The sequence below is a fragment of the Diorhabda sublineata genome, chromosome 7 (genome assembly GCF_026230105.1).
Source record: "Diorhabda sublineata isolate icDioSubl1.1 chromosome 7, icDioSubl1.1, whole genome shotgun sequence".
NCBI classification, from domain to species: Eukaryota; Metazoa; Arthropoda; class Insecta; order Coleoptera; family Chrysomelidae; genus Diorhabda; species Diorhabda sublineata.
This window is the reverse complement of record NC_079480.1, coordinates 23,466,012-23,481,970: the sequence shown is the minus strand read 5'-3', so window position 1 is coordinate 23,481,970 and position 15,959 is coordinate 23,466,012.

Genomic DNA, 15,959 nt, shown 5'->3' with positions numbered 1-15,959 from the left:
AAACAGTTTACAGTCTTTAGATACCAAAGGTGAACAGTTTACAGTCTTAACAACTGAAGGTAAACAGTTTACAGTCTACAAAACTGAAGGTAAACAGTTTACAGTCTTCAGAAACGGAGGTAAACAGTTTACAGTCTTAATAACTAAAGGTAAACAGTTTAAAGTCTTCAAAACTGAAGGTAAACAGTTTACAGTCTTCAGAAACGGAGGTAAACAGTTTACAATTTTCAGAAACGGAGGTAAATAGTTTACAGTCTTCAAAACTGAAAGTAAATAGTTTATAGTCTTCAAAACTGAAGGTAAACAGCAGTGTAGATGAGGATGAGTCCAAGTGCGTCCCTGTGGAACGCCTGATATAATTGGATGTTCTGGTGTAGTAGATATTAGAAAAAGGTTGTGCTTGAGGATTTACGTCGATTAATTTTTGTAGTTATGTTCCTCATATATTGATAACCGAAAACAAAGTTATAAATTTTCAAAAATTTATTATTTTAGAACCTTTCTTGTATTTATATTTTACTCACTTATGCATCAATAAAATTATTCGAGTTTATTCGTAATTTTTTATCGAAATAAATGCAAGTCTGATTTGCGATTATGCAAGTAGGATTTTTGCAAATACAGCATACTTTCCTCTCAATTTTATTAGCTTTTCTTTCTCGAAAAGCGATGAAACAGAGTACATTTAACATAAACTTGTTCCAGTTTAACTTTGAATACGAAAAGCTGACCTCAGTATAAAGGTTTTTGTTGTTTTAAGTGAACGCTTTGTTGAATTTGAAGAAGCTTTTGTCGTTTCATAGAACGAATATTGTTGATTGTGAACTAAATCCAAATCAAAACTTCAATATAATAATAAGAAAGTTGAGTGTCTCTGTAGAAGGATATTCGAATTTTTTTTGAAAAACATAGTTACAGATCTATATATATATATATATATATATATATATATATAGATATATAAAGGAAATTAACCGTATTCAGTGGACTTATTAGTGACGCTGTTTACATAAGACAAACATATCAATTCAAACTTTCAAGATTGATACAGCACATCCTCGAAGGTAACTATCAAAATTTGTCAATAAAATTCTTTATTTATACAAAATATTAAATATTTTGAAATATTGTTTGTATATACAGCGATCTGGTTTTATCTAAACGTCGTCATCGATATTTTGCTTAAGAGATAGAGGACCAAGTCAATCATAATTAATTCGTGTTTGCCTACGTTATACGACGTAATTAATCTTATTAATTTGAAAGGTTTCAACAAGGGGAAATATCTTGACGAATACGAACTTATGAACGGCTCAGCTGTTGCTGCTTAATATGAAATTTCAGGAGAGACTGATGGTGTTAATTCCGAAGGGAAAGTGGCGTCGTCTGCAGGAAAAAACTGCGAGTATGTAAATATATGTAAATATTCGATGGAATATAAGATAAAAAGAACGCAACAGGTCGAACCGTCAAATTTTTAACTGTCTTAGAAAGTTATAAGAAAAAATTAGTTTTCAATCAGAAGATACTAAAAATCGAGACGATTTAGATACAAAAACATATCAAAATGTCTAAGAAATAAATTACAAAATCAAAATTTTTCAATTATAACATTTATAAACAGATGATACAATTGAAACAACAAGCATAATGGAGCTTGTTCATTCTAACTTCCTAAATGATGTAAAAAATCATGTTAATAACATTTTTCCTGATAGATGGATTGGTCTGGGAGGTCCATTGGCGTGGACACCACGTTACCTTAACGGGGGGTTTATATTAAAATTTTGGTAACCTGTAAATACATACAATGAAAGAATCGATAAAATAAAATTTCAAGCTGCACTATAAATTCAAAGAAATATCCTCCGTAGACTCCGAAAGTTTGTAGAAGTGCCCAATTTTGTTTTTATCAGATAATTTTTCAACAATTCAATTTTTTACTTTTATAAGTAATACAATGTTCGACAGTCTGCAGTTCAATCAAAATTATTTGATTGTGTTTCAATATCTTCAATAAATAATTACAATTTATGATAATTTTCTTCTGAATGATCCTTTATGGAGAACTGTAGATTTTTAAATCGTTGTCAATGATTTAAAAATCTACTTATTTCCTAAATCATAAATTTTATCGAACTTTTGGTAAAAAATCGTTTCGAAATTCAATTTTTGCTATCTTTAGATTGTACAGGTTGTCCCCGGATTATTAAGGATTAGACATAAGCCGCCCCTGGCTTTCAGATAGTAGTGTAGAATTATTACTACATAGAGTCGACTTCTGCAATTATTTCTAATTGAATATGTGTAAAATTGATGGTTTCCCGTTGAAAAACTCGATTCAACATAAGCATTCTAATTGGAATTGGGAAAACAAACGAGAAAAAATAAATATAAATAAAATATATTTGACTCTTTTCTCCGTGGCGTCGACTCCGTCGTTAAATTTGTTTGTCTTGTTAGTAGATGGATTCAAAAGGGCAACTTTGTCGCATTTCCGAAATGAAAAATATTTGATTTAATCTGTTGTGTAGACAAAGTAATCTACAGCTATAAAAGTACACAAGAAGTCTCGCTTTTCGCCAAATGAGCCAATATGTCATCCGTTCGTTGGCCGTGTTCCTTTTCCAGAACTAAATAGGCCAGTTATTCGTTAACAAATACCAAAAAAAAATAAGACTGAAGCGCGGTTCGATACCCAAGTTGGTCACTGTATCCAAAAACTGAAATTAAACTGTTTGCAGTCTTCAGAGATTTAATGTAAACAATTTACAGTCTTCAGAAACGGAGATAAACAGTTTACAGTCGTCAGAGACTGAATGTAAACAGTTTACAGTCTTCAAAACTGAAGGTAAACAGTTTACAATCTTCAGAGATTGAAGGTGAACAGTTTACAGTCTTCAAAACTGAAGGTAAACGGTTTACAGTCTTCAAAAACTGAAGGTAAACAGTTTACAGTCTTCAAAACTGAAGGTAAACAGTTTACAGTCTTCAGAGATTGAAGGTAAACAGTTTACAGTCTTCAGAGACGGAGGTAAACAGTTTACAGTCTTCAAAACTGAAGGTAAACGGTTTACAGTCTTCAAAAACTGAAGGTAAACGGTTTACAGTCTTCAAAAACTGAAGGTAAACAGTTGACAGTCTTCAGAGATTGAAGGTGAACAGTTTACAGTCTTCAAAACTGGAGGTAAACTGTTTACAGTCTTAAAAAACTGAAGGTAAACAGTTTACAGTCGTCAAAACTGAAGGTAAACAGTTTACAGTCTTCAGAGAGTGAAGGTAAACAGTTTACAGTCTTCAGAGACGGAGGTAAACAGTTTACAGTCTTCAAAACTGAAGGTAAACAGTTTACAATCTTCAGAGACTGGAAGTCTTCAGAGACTTAAGGTTAACAATATTTACAGTCTTCAGAAATGGAGATAAACAGTTTACAGTCTTAAAAAACTGAAGGTAAACAGTTCACAGTCTTCAGAGAAGAAGGTAAACAGTTTACAGTTCTCAGAGACTGAAGGTAAACAGTTTACAGTCTTTAAAACTAAAGGTAAACAGTTTACAATCTTTAGATACTGAAGGTAAATAGTTTACAGTTTTCCAAACTAAAGGTGAACAGTTTACAGTCTTCAGAAATGAAGGTAAACTGTTTAGAGTCTGCAGAGACTGAAAGTAAGTAGTTTACCTCGAGTCTCTGAAGACGATAACTTGATTCCAGAAATTGCAACTGAGTTTCGGTGATATGGAAAAGATTTCTAAAAATATTATCTTCGTTTTAATAAAAATTTTATTCCGAGGAATTCCGAATGGCATCTCATACAGTGACTTTTCAATTGTTCAACGATCAGAATTTATGAAAAACCAACTGACGTGCTTCAAATTCAACCTCAACGTACTTTATGTTCATTTTGAAACACCGAAGCTTGGCGTTTTCTATGAAACATCATTGTTTAGACAAGACTTAATAAAAAAATGGAGAATAACAGTTTTTGTAAGCTACAGTAATCAAATGCTTCTACTGATTTCTACCAATTACCAACCTGATGATGACCTGTTCAAAAAATGATCCAGAACGTTTCTTGAATTGAATTTATTCATCTCAAATCACCGAAATAAGAATATCAAACTATTTATAGTCTATTGCAATTCTCCAAATCTAGATTAAATTCTCTTCTTAAAAATTCTAACATTTCCTTCTTTGCCTATCACTTTACTAAAACCTAAGCTTATTAATCTATCCTAAAGAAAAAATGCCTCATTTGGGTCATGATGGACTTTTTCTTTTAAGCTTGTCCATATTCTTCCTAACCTCCTGAAGTTCTGTAAGGACTACCACTATATTGGGCAGACTAGGAGATCCGTTATTGTCAGGTTTAAAGAGCACAAATTTCACTTGAAATATGGACATACCGGCTTTAGCACTTGAGGAATGAATGTGAAGATTCCCGCGAAGAAATTTTTGTGGGAGAAGGTTTATTGGTGGTAAAATTTAGTATAAAACAGGTAAGTTAAGTCATTGAAACGCGCGTTAAACAGTGTACTTAGTAAGGACTACCACTATAATAATTTAAACGAGAATATTTTGGTTTTTACTTTGGTGAAGGGGATTTTTGCTTCAACAGATCTTATACTTTGATCGTCGCCTTGTAATATAATCTCGATCTATCTTTACCAGTCTGCCTATTTAACTTTTGAGGATTCCAGAATCATTTGGTCGACCACTTCGCTGGTATTCGGCCTTATTTAAACTCTGCTACTCGATATTCTACTAATGATAACGAAGGATTAGTCTCACCCAGAGTTGAATCTAGTACAGCTTCTATATTGGTTGGGCTATGGTCAAATTATGCAAGTATAGCCATCTGTAGGTCAGGCCAGATACTTAGCTATCCTATGTTAGAAGTATGCAGTGACTTCTGACGCAGTTTACAAAGATGCCATATCTTCAAACTCTTCCTGAGCATCTAGTTCTGTCTCTCCCACTTTGTATCTTCAATATTTTCTATGAGAACCATAGACAAAGTAATAATAATACAATACAAATTAAGTTATGGTAGAGCTACCTCTGTCATTTCGGCTATTTTGTAAGCCTAGTTTTTGTTTAACAATCAACGTTTCTTGTCGCGCGGTACACATCATCAATTCCACAATTTTTTTCGATCCTTTATTAACGAAAAACTGTACTATTTTGTTAAATAAGCCAATATGTCAGTCGTTCATTCGCTGCGTTCGTCTTCCTACTCCAAACTCTGCTTCCACTGCGAAAGAAAATAAAAGGTTTGACATATAGCACACTCGTAAGTAAACATCAAGTTGGGGGCTATTTGCTCTGAAAATGACAAGTGGCAAAGTTTTAGAGCACTGGTGTAGTCAACAGCTACGCCGATTTATGCTTCGAACATATACGTTCAATTAAATTTTATCCAAAACGTAATTTTTCTTGCAAATACTGCAAAAATGATAATTGAATAACAGACTAATGAACTTATGAGATTTATAAAGTGATTTGGATATGATTTGATTAAGTTGAAGTGATTCGTTCATTAATGAACGTCAAATTACTCATAAATAATTTAGTTGTTTGCGTCTCGAAATTGGAATTAATTCCATCACCGAAAACATCTTAATATAAATATCGGTGGGTACATCAGGTTGTTTGTTATCCGAAAATGTGTTTCGGAGACAAAATTTTCAATTAAAAATCCCTCAAGAATCATTTGTTGTAGAGAAAATGATATTTATCTGTACCGTGGTCTATTTTTTGAATGAGTAATAAAATTATGAAGCATTCTTCTATCAGACAGTTTTTTCATGTTATACTAAGTATTTTCAAAGGTAATAACTTATTATTTATATTATAATAGATCAGATGTACATTTATATTCTGACCTAATTAACCTGTTTATAACCTACAACAGCTAAAGGTAGAAAATTGTTTTTTTCTTATGAAATATTTTATTATTCCACAAGGTATATTAACAAAATTGAATCATATTGGTTATATAGGTATGAGGGTTTGAATTTTAAATAACTTTACGTTCATAAAAAATGATTTTAAAATGAAAGATCAATACTAAAAATACGAGGGTTCCTACTTAAGTTTTGAGATAAACTTTTCAAAATATTCTCGATTAAGATCAATAGAACCTCCAAAATAATTTGACCTTTTTGATCAGCGGTGTCAAACAAGGACTGTACTTTCGTTTGGAAAAAAAGTGTTTGTCATTGGCGTTTAATTTCCTCGATTTTTTCTGGTAAACAAGTGCTGATAAACCATTCATAATTGTCCGTTATCTCTGCTCTAATAGAACGGGACAACTTGTTTTGTTATTTCGATAAAAGAGGCGTACTATTATTGGTTTAATCCACGTCGAAAGTAATAGAAACTCATCGATCAAGACGAATGTTTTTAGTACTCTAAACAACTCAGATTTCTTTAAATATTTCCCTTCATTCATTCTATAATAGAATTCTGAAAATAATTTTCTGGGGGTCAATATTTCTTTCCCTGTCCATCCAGTACTTAAACTACGCCTATGGACTTCACTAATTGCTGTTTTTATTCTTATCAAAGATAAAACATTATCTTTTACGTACAATAAAAATATCTAGAGGATTGTTTAGTTTATTAAAATTTTTATTTTTGAAGAATTCATCCCTTACATTATAATTCTCGTAAAACCTAGTGATAAGAGCACCCCTCATTGTTGTTTGGGATAGATTATCATGCATTTAGTTACATTCTTGTTATCAGAAGTAATTTTCGTCGTGAAAATGAGTCATGAATCCTAATAACCTTTCCCTCTTTCTAGATCTATTGTGTCTTGTCACTAATTCGGGTTTTTGTTCTTCTTAGAAAACTGAAAGATCGTAGACTTCATTAGAAATTTTTACAGAATAAAATATGATGTTAATTTTGTGAAAAATCACTTTTTATTTGATTTTATAACAAAAAAGTGAAGAGATAAAACAGATCGCACTGACTGACTGCTAACGACTCTTATTTATCATCAGTAGTTGACCCTTGAAGGTTTTTATAAACGTCCCTGTGCCTCTTAGCCGAACTGACACTATTAACAAATAGGAGTTCGGGTATGCCAAACACCACGGACTCTTACCATTAATCAAGACGTTATTACCATATTATACCGCTTGTGACAACTCTAAATGTTATAATACAGTCAAGAACGTATACAAACTGGAACCATTTTGATTTACTGTTAGTTTAAAATCCGGTACTAAATCAAACTTCATCGAGCTGATAATAGAAGAAAATATATTTTATAATAAATTTAGTATATTAAACCACCCTTAACAGTCCAGTTTGTTTCCCTTTTTTATCAAAAAAAGCAAAATAAATTCTTAGCTTTAATCTTATATGATATTATGGTATTTTTTTGTTATATTTGTTTCTATAATTTCATAATAACATCCTCGTCAGTTTTACAAACAAATCGTGACATTTTGAAAATGTATCCGTACCAAAATGGTAAAGTGGAAACAACCAATAAGATCTGTTATCAATATAATATTGTACTGATTGGTTGTGTTCAATTAGATGAATTGAGTAAGAAAGTCGTATGTCCAAAAGATTTACTCTACGGGACAACAAAAAACCTTTTTTCAGTATACTGGTAATTATTTAACTCATTGTAGGAGTTTGAAATCAATAATTTAGTGATTTCCAAATACAAACGACGTTTTTCAACTAAATACGACACTTTTTCACATCCTACTTTTTACCTTTGAACATGAAATTTTTTGTATTTTATATTTTAAGAAATAACGACTATTAATGATATAACTTTGATGAACAAAACAGTGACTGTTACAGTTAAATAGTAAATAATGTTTATAATGAGTTTGTTTAAAAAATGTTTTCATAAAAAATAATTTTCCACTTGTACAGAACAGACTTGAACGTTTATAATGAATTTCCTTTAAAACTTGCAAATAAAAATAAAAATATTGTAATTGGTAAGGATGAATACGTCATGGTGTTGTCTTTGGAAAATGACATTTTTTAACTGTGGTGTAAATTGTCATAAAACGAGTGGTAGTCTTCTTCAAGGCAGGTCTTCAATTCCTTCAGGTCTTTCTTCTCATTAATTTCTAGTATAGAACCAAACAAAATTTCAGTGTCAAAATATTTTATCACTCAACACATTCTCCTCTTAATTAGATACATTTATTACAACGAACCCGCAACGTCTTTAGACCTTTAAAAAAATGTTTCTTATTGCTCTGCAAACCAGAACTCCACAACTTTTATTACCTCCTCGTTGGAAAAAACCTTACGACCTTTTTTTTAGTTAAGGAAAGAGATGATAGTCGAACGGAGCCAAATCTGGTAAATAAGATTTGTGTGTTGGGGCGTTGCTCTGCAAAAACAAAACACCTTTCTCTAATTTTTTCCCGTAGAGTGGTCAGTAATGTTGAATAGTAATTTCCAGTTATTGTTCTACCCAAAAGATCAATCATAATTACACCATGGTAATCCCAAAAAACTGAAGCAAGAACTTTTCAATCGGATTTTTGGAGACGAAACTTCTTAGGTCTAAGAGAACCAGAGCGTCGCCGTTTCATGGATTGTTGCTTTGTTTCTGGATCGTAGAAATGTACCCAAGTCTCATCCATAGTAACAATTCGGTTTAAGAAGTCTACATCGTTTTCAAATCGAGCACGATGCTTCTACCCTTGCACGCTTTTGGTCAACATTCAAACATTTGGGGATCCATTTTGCAGCAATTTTTCCCATGTTCAAATCGACGTGAATTACATGATGAACGAGTTAGTATGAAATATTCAGTGCTTCAGATAACCGTTTTAGCCCAATTCGACGGTTTGATAAAATCATGTCATGAACTGCATCGATATTTTCGGAGACTGACACAGAAACTGGCCTTCCCGATCGGTCATCATCTTTATTGGAAAATTCACCTCTTTTGAATATTGCAGTCCAATTTTTCGCGGTCGCAAACGAAGGACATTGATCACCAAGGGTATTAAGCATATCTTCGTAAATCTGCTTACCTCCTAACCCTTTTAAATACAGGTGGTGGACATCTTTCTTCTTTTAATTCATTGCGTAACTCTGGTTCACTTTTTTGACGTTAAACTTTACACTGACGCTTCTAATAAGTTATTGATCGTTGCTATGGTAACGCAATACATCCTCGTAGGTTTGATTTTGTTGAATACTTCAGATATCATTACTTCAGTTTTGGTTTTTTAGGCAGCTCTGTCCGCTCTTCTTGTAGATCTAACTAAGGATCTCGTTTTTTACCCAGGGCGTATAATTTTATATTATCCATCACTGTAGTTAAAAAAATCTTTGTAGTTTAAACTTTCAACAGTATATGGATTTGGCTTGATCCTTGCAGTCCTGATAAATCTTAGAAAGTCTGCAGGAACATAATATTCTTGCTTTGCAAACTTTTTGTTCAATTACACTGTGTATCGAGTCAACTTTTGTTGTGTATATTCGATAGACAATAAACTTGTTATTTGTTGCAAAATAGAGAAGTCCATTAGCAACAGTTTCACACCATCACTCCAAATTATTATTTCATTGATGTACCGTTTCTTTTCTAGTTTTTTTGTTAAAAACTACACCAACATTAAAGCGAATACATCACTATTCTTTTTGTCTTATAGTATGCTGTGGATACTTTTATATCTCGACAAATAAGAAGAATTTCAACTGCATAAACTGAAACATCATTCGATTTTTCAGCTCTAGTTTCATCTTTTTCTTTCTCGTTTCTCACTGTAACTTTTCTTTTTTGGTGTTTCTGATAATCTTCCTCTGAAACTTTTTCTAAGCGGTATTTTAAACATGTTTCACATTGATCTTTCCTAGGAAATGTTCATTGATTCATCGATCCTGACTGGACATTTTTTTCATGGCAAATTCGTTCATATTCTCTGAACAATTGTGATTTGCTTTCCCACATTGGCTCTAAGTATTTTTTAGTTGTATTGGTACGACAATAGTAAGACTCCATTTTAGGTAATGAATCAAGAAACTGCTTAATGTCCTTCCTTTTTTCAGTGTCTTTACTAGGGTTTTCTGAACATTGGAACCTGTAGCAGATTTTGGATCATCCATATTGTTATCTTCTTGAGATAAGGAGTTGTCCAGGGCTGCTTTCATAACCCAAGATCATTTTCAATACCAGTACTTCCACGCCGAAAATCTGATTTGGATTTGTCTACCAGACCAATAATTGTGGCTTTCTTTGCTTCCCAGCTTCCAATCCCCTTCCAAAAGTTTTTGAAGAACTTTTCTTTTTCTGTATTCATCACTTTTACACAATCAAACATCTTTTAATCAACCTTTTACCTGCATCTGAATTCCTTGCCTACTGATTTGGATCAATGTCTTCACATCTCTTTCGCTTTCTTTTAGCTGGAACTAAGGCTTCTTCTACATTGATTGTTATCTCCCAGTACTTGAATCAACACAAACATAAGACTATTTGCAATAACAAAAATCAACTGAAACAACATACACCTTTTTGAAACTAACTATACTAATCAGCTATACATCGACGATATTCTACAGGTAAAGAAGTTGTAATTTCAACTCCAATTCGGTTAAAACTAAATCTCTGAAAAGGTTATTGAATTCTAATTGACTTATCAAATGTAGTTCTGAATTATTTTTACCAATAAATTGCACATGCTTCAATAAACTCTATAAGCAAGTTGGATACCTGAATATAGAAGATTCAAAGGCAATTGTTTGTCAGATGATCTGATTATAGAGCTATTCACAATCTGAAGAAGAAGAAGAAGAAGAAGATAAAACGTTTCTTCACCATTAGAAGAGCCGTCTTCATCTTTTTCCAATTTCCTTTTGGGTCGCTCTCTCGCCATAAACTAAATACAGTTTTATCGATTATTCATACGAAACAAACTTTTTTGTGAAGTTCAAAAACAAATCCTGATTTTTTTTTTTTGGTGGGAATGATTCCTCTGGCTATTGCAAATGATCGATTTGAGTGACGGCATCAATAAATCAAATAAAGGACCCTTTTTAAATCTTAAAGATTGACAATAGTGATAGCAATCACCTAAAGCTATTATACCGGCTCCGCCATTAGTCAGTTCTGGATCGAATTACCGTTTCAGAGGTCGATGGTTTCCGGTTGCCGATTTTTAATTTCCGTACGATGGTAGCAGGTAGATTAACACAGTATCAGTCCTTGGTATTATAAAGATAAATCGGGTCAGTGATACGGGAGAGGCTATCGGAAAGAATTCAATCAAGTTATTAACTCAAACACAAATTTTCATTGAAAAAACAGCTGGAGGTTTTTATATTACGAAAAGAAAATTATAATTAGTTTAAAAACTTTCTTTATTATACTAGGAGTGGCTATTCAATAACGAGGCTGGTTATGTTTGATATTGAAACAGTGTTAGAAGTTTCTTTTGCCTGCTTTACCTTCCACACCTTGATCAGACTCAAATTCTCTTCCAATTAATGCAGATTTTCTTCGTCGTTCAGGCTTTGATAATCTTTTTATCCGTTTTTGACTTGGAAAGGCCACTCAAACTTCTTCAACATCTTCTCGGCCGTGTTAAACGCGTTTTACGATAAAACAAACACGGCTACACTGATTTGTCTACAAACACAGTGTGCATGCGTACTTTTTCAGTAGCAGCGTTAATCTTGTTGCTTAATAGCCACACATCGTATAGCCATCAAAGAGATAATCATAATTATTCTACAGTGAGTCCATAAAGGATGATTGGAATCATCATCGTTCAATTTTTTTATCTACGGATGCAATTTTGTTTTCCACAATACGTATATCAACCATTGAGGCTCTAAATTCTGTTTAGGTTTAGAGCTTGTAATAATGAGACAATCTATGAGTTCACGTTGCTTCAAGAACATCAAGCATCTGCCTGTGACTTATAAAGTTAATAATACCACGTCGATGATTTAAAATTTTCAATAAGAAATAAGAAAACGGGATTCTAACCTCAAGAGAAAAGTATTTGTTTGTTTCCAGTCAACAATACAAGTGTCTTTCAACCAATGGATCAAAAGTGTCATAAAAAGTCACTACCGAAGAAAAAGTTGACGATGAAGTATACTTTTAAGCGTGTAGGATGGATAGAGGACCAAGCGGCAAGAAAAGAAGACAATGTTAACTTGACATTAGTGGTAGAGCTAGAGTTTTCATCATTTATGAACATGGAAAGCTGCAGGATTATGAATCCGTCGAAAAAACCAGTTGGTTACCACAGGTTAAGTTTCAGATTGAATGCTGTCCGTTTGAATGAAGACGAAGTTGATAACCGAGAGGAATTTGATCCAGAGCTTGAACAAAATTATGATCCAGTCAATACAAACATTCTCCGTTGATAATTTTTCCCTTTTTCAAGATAGCCTAAGAAAATAATCGGACGCGCATCCCAAAAACCCCACGCTATGACCTTGACTGCAGATGGAACGGTATTTGTCGTCTTTGCAGCCGATTCTCCCTTTTCATTTCATTGTTTTGATTGTACTTTTGTTGCGGGTGCGAAGTGATGAACCCCAATTTCATCCATGGTTATAAAATATTGCCAAACACTCGATGGAAATATCTTCACGACGCTGGAATCATCACCGCATTTGATCTCTGCTACTCTGCTATCCAATATTTTTATGTTGATAATGATTGTGCAATCTCACTCAGGGTAGATTCTAGTTCGGCTTTATTTATTTATAAATTCACTGGAAACGTTCACTATTGATGGCTATCAAAGAAATACTAAACAGCATGACGTCTTCCAACTTGAAACATCTGTTGTAGAGATTATGTACTTTCTAATACAACTACCGCCATCTCTAGGTCAGGCCAGGTACTTCAGGGATCATCCTTGTATGTGACGATACATGATTATTAGAGCTTCAAGCGTCTAGTAAAGTATTTACATTTTTTATCGTTTTTCTTTGCCATCCTTGAATTCATTTCTTGCGGGATATTAAATATGTTAATTAATCAAAGTTGTCTGCTTTTGCTTTATCTTTTCGCTTTAATACTGCTACAGTTATTTCCGAATTACCATTTATCAAAGATCTACTCGTAATCACCAATTTTATGTTAGATAAATAACCTGTATATCGTAGACGACACTTTGATTGTTAGCTTGAAGTAGATAAATTTATTCTAACGTGAACGGCGAGGAAAAGGTGGCGGCATATGAGGAAAGTTTGCGAATACGGACGAAGAATTATGCAAAATTAATGCTGAAACCTTGGTTTCAGTTTCCAACTCGGAATTAATTACATGCTAGATTGTTTTCGAAAAGGGAACATCAGTTGGGGAAATCAATTATGACATGTTTTCAATGTGGAATAATTTCGGGACGCCGTGTCAAAATTAAGTGATTACATTCATATCAATAGAAATAATTAATAATAATAATAATATGAGACTCGTTTTGCACTTAATAACAAAAACACAGAATTATCTGAATAATCTGAATAATTATCACTTTTCTATAAGATTGAAAAAACTTTTGACCGGTAGAGTATTTCATATTTCATATGAACGTTTTTTTATCGAATAAGAATATTTTCCTCACAGTCGATTTTCAAATAAAAAAACTCGATGTACATGCTAAAAAAGTAAATATTTGATTCGTATAAAAAGCGTCGAAAATATATTTACATTCAAAATACATATTTTCTTTATCTGGAGTTTCCCTACATTGAAAATGATAAGTACTTCCACTGAGTTGTTCCCCGTTTTCACAAACGTGAAATACGAAAAATCAGTTTATATATTTCAAATATGAAAAACGCTGACGGGTCTTCAATACCACCTGCTGATTTAAAAGATATTTTTTAGTTGATAAAAATGACTGCAGAACGAAATATTGGCTCAAACTTTAACTTTGTTATATTTTTATTACGACACTGAGTGACTTTAAAAAATCGAATAAAAGTTTGTCTACATCATCAGAAAATCTTGAATTACGAGCCTTAGTCCATAAAATAAAGCTTCCAATGGATTTTAACAATGAAAAACATGTTTATTGGCATTTAATAACACATATTTCGAAAGCTTACACTTCCTTAATCTTTTTCGACATAATCGCCATTTAGATTAATGCAATTTTTCATACAATGTACCATCTTGTTTATGCATGAGTCTCTCCATCGGTTGTGGAATGCGTCCCTTGTATCATACTAAAAATTTTCATATAGGATTAATTCGATTTTAGTAAGAATCGTTGAAAGATTCATTGAATCGAAATCCTTTTAATTCCTACGAGACTGATATTTCAGGTATTACTAAATATAAGATTCTGGAACTGAAAGAATCCAACAATCGATTAGACACGCATTCACTCAATGATTCATGTAATCGATATCACTTTAAACTTTTTTCGAAGCAACTAATATCTCTTTCGAATTCCAACTATCAAAAAACGCCTTTATACAGAAATTTTAGAGAAATCTGTGACAAAATCTTTAAATATTTTCAGTTAAACGTGGTTTCATCTGATCTGTGGAATGTTACTTCAAATTATTAAAATGAAAACTACTTTATATTGAACCCTGTATTATTCTTACGATTATTGATCTGAATTAATTCAATATAAGCAAACACTTAGAAAAACATTCCCTCAATTCGTTAATATTAAAAATAAATCGATGTCTCAAATGAATTCGGAAATATAGAATTTTTGATACCAGCAAATCAAAATTTTTCGAAATTTCTGTATTTATTTGACGACTAAGTTGAAAATACGCATTTTTTGGGGAGGTATGCAAAAATACAAGGAATATCATCTAATTTTGTTGATCAAACTCAAAAGTTAAGTTAGTTTTCACATCAAATGTATTGTTTGATAAAAAATCAAATTTTCATTAATCTTCCGCCTATAATGATTTTTTTTCGAGGCAACTTATATTAAACCCTGTATTATTCTTACGATTATTGATCTGAATTAATTCAATATAAGCAAACACTTAGAAAAACATTCCCTCAATTCGTTAATATTAAAAATAAATCGATGTCTCAAATGAATTCGGAAATATTGAATTTTTTATACCAGCAAATTAAAATTTTTCGAAATTTCTGTATTTATTTGACGGCTAAACTGAAAATACGTATAGTTTGAGGAGGTATGCAGAAATACATGGAATTTCATCTATTTTTGTTGATCAAATTCGAAAGTTAAGTTAGTTTTCATATCAAATGTATTGTTTGATAAAAAATCTAATTTTCATGAATCTTCTGCCTATAATGATTTTTTTTTTCGAGGCAACTTTATAATAAACCCTGTATTATTCTTACGATTAGGGATCTGAATTAATTCAATAGAAACAAACACTCAGAAAGACATTCCCTTAATTCGTTAATATTAAAAATAAATCGATGTGTCAAATGAATTCGGAAATGTTGAATTTTTTATACCAGCAAATTAAAATTTTTCGAAATTTCTGTATTTATTTGACGACTAAACTGAAAATACGTATAGTTTGAGGAGGTATGCAGAAATACATGGAATTTCATCTATTTTTGTTGATCAAATTCGAAAGTTAAGTTAGTTTTCACATCAAATGTATTGTTTGATAAAAAATCTAATTTTCATGAATCTTCTGCCTATAATGATTTTTTTTTTTCGAGGCAACTTTATAATAAACCCTGTATTATTCTTACGATTAGGGATCTGAATTAATTCAATAGAAACAAACACTCAGAAAGACATTCCCTCAATTCGTAAATATTTAAAATAAATCGATGTCTCGAATGAATTCGGAAATATTGAATTTTTTATACCAGCAAATTAAAATTTTTCGAAATTTCTGTATTTATTTGACGACTAAACTGAAAATACGTATAGTTTGAGGAGGTATGCAGAAATACATGGAATTTCATCTATTTTTGTTGATCAAATTCGAAAGTTAAGTTAGTTTTCACATCAAATGTATTGTTTGATAAAAAATCTAA